The sequence below is a fragment of the Triticum aestivum genome, chromosome 2D (genome assembly GCF_018294505.1).
Source record: "Triticum aestivum cultivar Chinese Spring chromosome 2D, IWGSC CS RefSeq v2.1, whole genome shotgun sequence".
NCBI classification, from domain to species: domain Eukaryota; kingdom Viridiplantae; phylum Streptophyta; class Magnoliopsida; order Poales; family Poaceae; genus Triticum; species Triticum aestivum.
The window spans coordinates 630,676,556-630,684,214 of NC_057799.1; the positions used below are offsets into that span (position 1 = coordinate 630,676,556).

A 7,659-nucleotide genomic window follows, 5' to 3' on the forward strand; every position below is an offset into this window, starting at 1 on the left:
AATATATTTTGAGTGATTCTTTTTCCTACTATTTAGTATTACTGCATTTTTATCATTATATTCAAAAACAGATTTTGTTATTTTAATTTCTATCAAAAAAATTCTTTATGAAAATTCTTTTTTGCTATTAAATTTTGTAAGAAAAAAAATATTTATGATAATTCTTTTTGCTTTTCATGTTTTGAACAGAAAATACTTTGATAATTTTAGTTGCATAAATTTTATATAATTTTAGTTTAAAAATACTAGAGGTTTATAAAAGCTTTTTAGTTGATTCCTTTTGCTATTAGAGTTTTATAAAAGTTTTTTAGTTGATTTTCTTTTTGCTATTGAAGAATATTATAGTTTTGTTTTAGTTGATCATAACAGAATATTTTAATTGATTATTTTTAGTTCATTCTTTTAGCTATTAGTTCATTTTTTGCTATTAGTTCATTTCTTTTTTATATTAGTTCATTCTTTGAGCTAAATGACCCTGAAATTGAAAAGCACTACTAATGAACTCTGAAAAGGTTGAAAGTTGGCATGGTATCATCATTTCACCCACATAGCATGTTCTAGAAAGTTGAGAGGGTTACGGGGAAAACTGGATGCACTTCGTGTGCAAAACAGACAATCTCTTTCGAAGTATCAGGGTTTCATACGGAAACTCATTTGTTACATGGCTATTCTAGATCAAAGGCATCATCACAATAGTCGTGGAGAGAAAGTCTTCACTTTTTCTTCGCTTCTATCCTTTGCTTATTGCGCCGTAACCATGGATAATCTTCATCGTTTAACAGGGTGCTTGGGTCAGCCTTGACTTTGAAGGAAGGAATTTCATGAAACTTTTCATAATCTTTGGACATGTCTGTCTTGCCCTCCACTCCCGCGATGTCTCTTTTTCCTGAAAGAACTATGTGGCGCTTTGGCTCATCGTATGATGTGTTCGCTTCCTTATCTTTTCTTTTTCTCGGTTTGGCTCATCGTATGATGTGTTCGCTTCCTTATCTTTTCTTTCACATAGAAAACCTGCTCCACATCATTGGCTAGGACGAACAGTTCGTCTATGTACCCAAGCTTGTTCAGATCCACTGTTGTCATTCCGTACTGTGGGTCTACCTGTACCCCGCCTCCTGACAGATTGACCCATTTGCACTTAAACAATGGGACCTTAAGATCATGTCCGTAGTCAAGTTCCCATATGTCCATTATGTAACCATAATATGTGTCCTTTTCCCTCTTGGTTACTACATCAAAGCGGACACCGCTGTTTTGGTTGGTGCTCTTTTGATCTTGGACGATCGTGTAAAATGTATTCTCATTTATCTCGTATCCCCTGGACAACGAGTACATCTCATCACAAACAGTGTTGTCACCTCTGAGACGTGTTTCCAACCAACTGCCGAAAGTCCTGATGTGTTCACATGTAATCCAGTCGTCACACTGCTCCGGGTGTTTGGAGCGCAGACTGTTCTTGTATTCATCGACATACGGGGTCACCAAGGTAGAGTTCTGTAGAATTATGTAGTGTGCTTCAGACCAAGAATGCCCGTCCCTGCATATTATTGAGTCCCCTCCAAGCATGCCTTTTCCAGTCAGTCTCCGCTCAAACCGCGATTTACGGAGACCAAACTTATTAAGGCCAGGAATGAAGTCAACACAAAATCCAATGACATCCTCTGTTTGATGGCCCATGGAGATGCTTCCTTCTGGCCTAGCGCGGTTACGGACATATTTCTTTAGGACTCCCATGAACCTCTCAAATGGGAACATATTGTGTAGAAATACAGGGCCAAAATGACAATCTCGTTGACTAGATGAACTAGGACGTGCGTCATGATATTGAAGAAGGATGGTGGGAACACCAGCTCGAAACTGACAAGACATTCACATCACTCCTTAGCCTTGGTATGATTTCTGGATCGATCACGTTCTGAGAGATTGCACTGAGGAATGCACATAGCTTCACAATGGCTAATCGGACGTTTTCCGGTAGAAGCCCCCTCAATGGAAACGGAAGCAGTTGCGTCATAATCATGTGTCAGTCATGAGACTTTAGGTTCTGGAACTTCTTCTCTGGCATATTTATTATTCCCTTTATATTCGACGAGAAGCCAGACGGGACCTTCATACTGAGCAGGCATTCAAAGAAGATTTCCTTCTCTTCTTTGGTAAGAGTGTAGCTGGCAGGACCTTCATACTGCTTTGGAGGCATCCGTCTTTTTGGTGCAAACGTTGCAGGTCCTCCCGTGCCTCCGGTGTATCTTTTGTCTTCCCATACACGCCCAAGATGCCTAGCAGGTTCACGCAAAGGTTCTTCGTCACGTGCATCACGTCGATTGAAGAGCGGACCTCTAGGTCTTTCCAGTAGGGTAGGTCCCAAATTATAGATTTCTTCTTCCACATGGGTGCGCGTCCCTCAGCGTCATTCGAAACAGATAGTCCGCCGGGATCCTTTCCAAAGATTACGTGTAATCATTGACCATAGCAAGTACGTGATCACCGGTACATGCACATCCAAGGAGGAAGGTTCTACATACATAGAGTCACGGGCCAGGTGCTGTGATTGCTGCTCTGCTCCAGGAAAGGATTAATGCCATCCGCACTTAAACCAAACCATACGTTCCTTGGGTCACCTGCAAACTCGGCCCAGTACTTTCTCTCGATTTTTCTCCACTGTGACCCGTCAGCGGGTGCTCTCAACTTCCCATCTTTCTTACGGTCCTCACTGTGCCATCGCATCAACTTGGCATGCTCTTTGTTTCTGAACAGTCGTTTCAACCGTGGTATTATAGGAGCATACCACATCACCTTCGCAGGAACCCTCTTCCTGGGGGGCTCGCCGTCAACATCACCAGGGTCATCTCGTCTGATCTTATACCGCAATGCACCGCATACCGGGCATGCGTTCAAATCCTCGTACGCACCGTGGTAGAGGATGCAGTCATTAGGGCATGCATGTATCTTCTGCACCTCCAATCCTAGAGGGCATACGACGTTCTTTGTTGCGTACGTACTGTCAGGCAATTCGTTATCCTTTGGAAGCTTCTTCTTCAATATTTTCAGTAGCTTCTCAAATCCTTTGTCAGGCACAGCATTCTCTGCCTTCCACTGCAGCAATTCCAGTACGGTACCGAGCTTTGTGTTGCCATCTTCGCAGTTGGGGTACAACCCTTTTTTGTGATCCTCTAACATGTGATCGAACTTCAGCTTCTCCTTTTGACTTTCGCACTGTCTCCTGGCATCAACAATGACCCGGCGGAGATCATCATCGGGCACAATATCGTCTGGTTCCTCTTGATCTTCAGCAACTTCCCTCGTTGCAGCATCACCGTATTCCGGGGGCACATAGTTGCCATCGTCCTCTTCTTCTTCGCTGTCTTCCATCATAACCCCTATTTCTCCGTGCCTGGTCCAAACATTATAGTGTGGCATGAAACCCTTATAAAGGAGGTGGGTGTGAAGGATTTCCCAGTTAGAGTAAGACTTCGTATTCCCACATATAGGGCATGTACAGCACATAAAACCATTCTACTTGTTTGGCTCAGCCACTTGGAGAAAATTATGCACGCCCTTAACGTACTCGGAGGTGTGTCTGTCACCGTACATCCATTGCCGGTTCATCTGCGTGCATTATATATAATTAAGTGTGTCAAAAACCATTACTGAATATCATGGATAGATAAGTGACCAAATTAATAGAAGTTCATCATCACATTAAAACCAAAGTACATACATAGTTCTCATTGAACAACATATAGCTCTCCAGAGCATCTAATTAAACCATACATTGAAACTATGTAAAACATTTCAATGCAACAACAAATGCGATCATAATCGTAATCAAGGTAACAATTGATCCTAAGGCATAATGATACCAAGCCTCGGTATGAATGGCATATTTTCTAATCTTTCTAATCTTCAAACGCATTGCGTCCATCTTGATCTTGTGATCATCGACGACATCCGCAACATGCAACTCCAATATCATCTTCTCCTCCTCAATTTTTTTTCCTTCAAGTAATTGTTTTCTTCTTCAACTAAATTTAACCTCTCGGCAATAGGGTCGGTTGGAATTTCCGGTTCACATACCTCCTAGATAAATAAAATCTATGTCACGTTGGTCAGCATAATTGTCATAAACAATAAATGAACCAAATAGTTATAAAAGATAATATATACCACATCCGAATCATAGACAGGATGAGGGCCGACGGGGGCGGATACCAAAACCATCGCACTATATAATAACAAGCAATAATAAAAGTAAGAAAATTAGACAACTATCTATCTAAAGTAAGAATTCTTTTCTTTCAGAAAGAAGATAAGAACAGGAGGCTCACCACGGTGGTGCCGACGACGAGATCGGCGCGGGCGATCGACGCTGGTGAAGACGGGAACGGGACGTGACGGACCGCTAAACCTAGACAAATCTCCGGGACAATGGAGCTTGGAGGTCGAGCTTCGAGAGAAGAAAGCTTAACTAGTGTGGCTCGGGCATTTCATCGAACACCTCATGTGCATAGGAGGCGAGCCAGAGCAACACAAAGCTCTCCCCTCGCCGGCCAGAAAAAACAGAGCAGTGTGGACTGCTCTGCTGCGGCGATGGGGTATATATAGGCAACTCATTGGTCCCAGTTCATGGCAGGAACCGGGACTAAAGGCCCCTCTTCTGTCCCAGTTCCAGCCACGAACCGGGACCAATGGCTGTGGGCCATGAGCGAGGGCCATTGGTCCCGGTTCGTGCCTAGAACCGGGAAAAAATGGGTCCACACGAACCGGGACAAATGCCTCCTGAGGCCCGGCCGGCCCCGTGGGCGCACGAACCAGGACGTATGCCCCCATGGGTCCCGGTTGGTGACAGAACCGGGACTAATGGGTTGGCCAGGCCCCAACCAAAGCCCTGTTTTCTACTAGTGGAACATGTCAATTCTACCGCAGCATACAAGTGCACCACTAAAAGGGATAAATTCATAGCGCAGTCTCAGATGATCAACTCTGGGTCTACAATGCTTTTTTAAAGAGAATATATTAACATCACGAACATATTAATTACACCCAGCCTCTGCACCAACGAGATATCGAAAGACATTCAGGATGCACACAACCAAGAACAAAATAAAGAAGAGGGAAATATAAAACAAAGACCCCATTGCAGTGATAAAACACTCGCAACAACAACACTCTAACCACCACCAAAGACAACACTCGGACCGCAAAAGAGATTCTCCTTAAGCGGCGCCTCCAAGAAGGAAAAAATGCACAAGCGTTGTCGTTGCCCAATCAAGGATCTTGAGTTTTCACCGTGAAGAAAGTCTGAGATCACAAAACAATGCCTTCAGCAAGGCCATTGCCAGGTAAAACCAATGGAACCCAGGCCTTGGGCTTTCACCCTGGAGATTGCGGCTCTGTACTCAAGAAGCACCACCAGAAGTGCTTTCCACATGTGTTGCCGCCCCCTCCTACGAAGGCCATTGCTGCAAGTACTCGACACCCGACACACAGGAACAACCTGTGCCACAAGTCTTCATCGTAACTAAAACTCCTCTCAGCCATTACAAGCCTCCGATCGCAGCCACCGTGACTTTCTTCACCACTGTCAATGCATGGAACATGTCTACAATGCTAAATAGAAAAGGATCCACAATGTGCAACCAAGCTAGACTAAGCTAATAACATCAAATACTAGAAAAAAATATTGTTGCAACTACAAAAATAACGTGAAGCACATCTAAATAGAACAAAAAATAACATAGTTTTCTAATCAAGATTCAATTGCATAAAGTAATTTCAATTGGTGTGCACGAATAAGAGCTAAGGAACAACAGATGTTTCATCCCAATGAGATAAAAGGCTTACCTGTTAGCGCGGTATTGAGCATAAGAATACCCTGCAAGATACAACTTATTTTTCGAGTTAGTGAACACTTCTCCAAAAGAAAGTTAAAATACATCTTATGGTGCGCTATTGGGAAATGAGGAAACAACACTAATATGAGCAAATATGGCCATAGGCTGTAGCAGGCATTGTTTTCTATATGTCTTAATTCTCATGAAGCTACCTTGTTTCAGGTTCATTATCGCCTTCATGCCTATCCAAAGTAGATTCTTATTGTTAGAACAAAATATAGTGTAGCAAACCAATTGCTTCTGCAACATCCTATATGAGATAAATGGTTAGAAATTTTAAAATTTCTTAGTTCAATTGATAATTGTAGTGACATGTTGACATGGATTTGGCCAAAACTAGAATAAAGAAGAGGGTGACAATTAATCAAATTTATACAAAACTGTTTTTGTGTACTTCTAGAGTGAAGGCACATGATTTGGGGGACTTGATACTTGATAGATATCCTCTCTGCAATACAACCGCAAGATTGCCTAAGCCCTTTGGGGTTGTAACATGTGAGAAGATACACACCCTTTCATGGTATATTAGTGCATATTGATCCTCAGAGTGGAATGGGAGTGAATATTAAGGAAACCAAGAACGTAAACTTGTTATTTGTGTGTGTATATTATTTACTCTTGACGTTTTATCAAACGATTTTACCTGCACAGCCCATCTTTCCAAATTCCCATGGGATGGTATAGTACACCCAAGATCTTTATACTGCTCTTTAAATATGTTTTGTAAGGTGGAAGGAATTTTGATCCCCTCTGGTACTGAAAATGACAACTCCATGGCCTGGCCCGGACTATGGTATGGATACTAAAAAGTAGACAATCTGCAACATGAAATGCTGAAACGAATGTTATAAATAAAATCTAAACTTTTGCAAGAAACAGTACTTGTGGTGTCTTGCGCACTTCTATCATTAAGCAAACACCACTAAGTATTACGTGAGGCTAAGAACCCTGCAATAACAGACGCAAATAATGGAAAGAACATTTTAATACTTCTGCTTTGCTACACCCCCAAAAAACACATCAACGGAGAAGATCTGTCCATACTCCTTCATAATAAAGGGTAGGATGGTATTTTTTTAAAAGTGTGTTCTGCGTGCCGAGTGCGATACGCAGCATGTGCACGTACCTCCTTGGGCCAGCCCATTTTACACTTTTCTTCTTCTTCTGTAGATGAGATTCGAATCGAACCTAGCACTTGCGCTTAGTACAACCGCGGTAACCAACTGGACTACTTTCTTGTTGTCTCTAGTTACCTTCCTTTTTGTTCTTCAAATATAACAGTAACCAACGCGAGCCAGTTTTTTTCGCTTCTGTTTGCCTGCTTTTTTCTTCTTTTTTATCTTTCTCTTCTATTTTCTTTTTCATTTTTTTCAAAATTTGTGAACTATTTTTAAATCATGATTTTTTTTCTTATATATGTGAACTTTTCAAATTCGTGAACATTTTCTTAAATTCGTGAACTTTGTTTTCAATTCCCCGAACGTTTTTCAAATCCATGAACTTTATTCAACTTTAAAAAAAATTACAGCCCTTGTTTTTTTTTCAAAACTGATGAACTTTTTTCAAATCCGTGAACGCTTGGGCCGGCCCAACAGGTGCCCGACGGGAGCAATGTGGTCCCCTTGTTGGGCCAGGTCCTAAGTGTTTTTTTTTCTATTTTTTCTTTTTACTCATTTTCTATTTCAAAAACTGTTCTGGAATTAAAAAATGTGTCCCTTTTCAGATTTTTTTTTCAAATTTAAGAAATGTTTTGGAATTGCAAAATATG

The 7,659-nt window shown here is 41.6% G+C and overlaps 1 pseudogene; it reads right to left on the reverse strand.

Annotated features, from left to right (window-relative positions):
* The window catches only part of LOC123056107 (uracil-DNA glycosylase, mitochondrial-like), an 18,147-nt pseudogene extending 11,112 nt beyond the window's left edge, over nucleotides 1-7,035 (reverse strand).
* Between the last annotated feature and the right edge of the window lie 624 nt (nucleotides 7,036-7,659).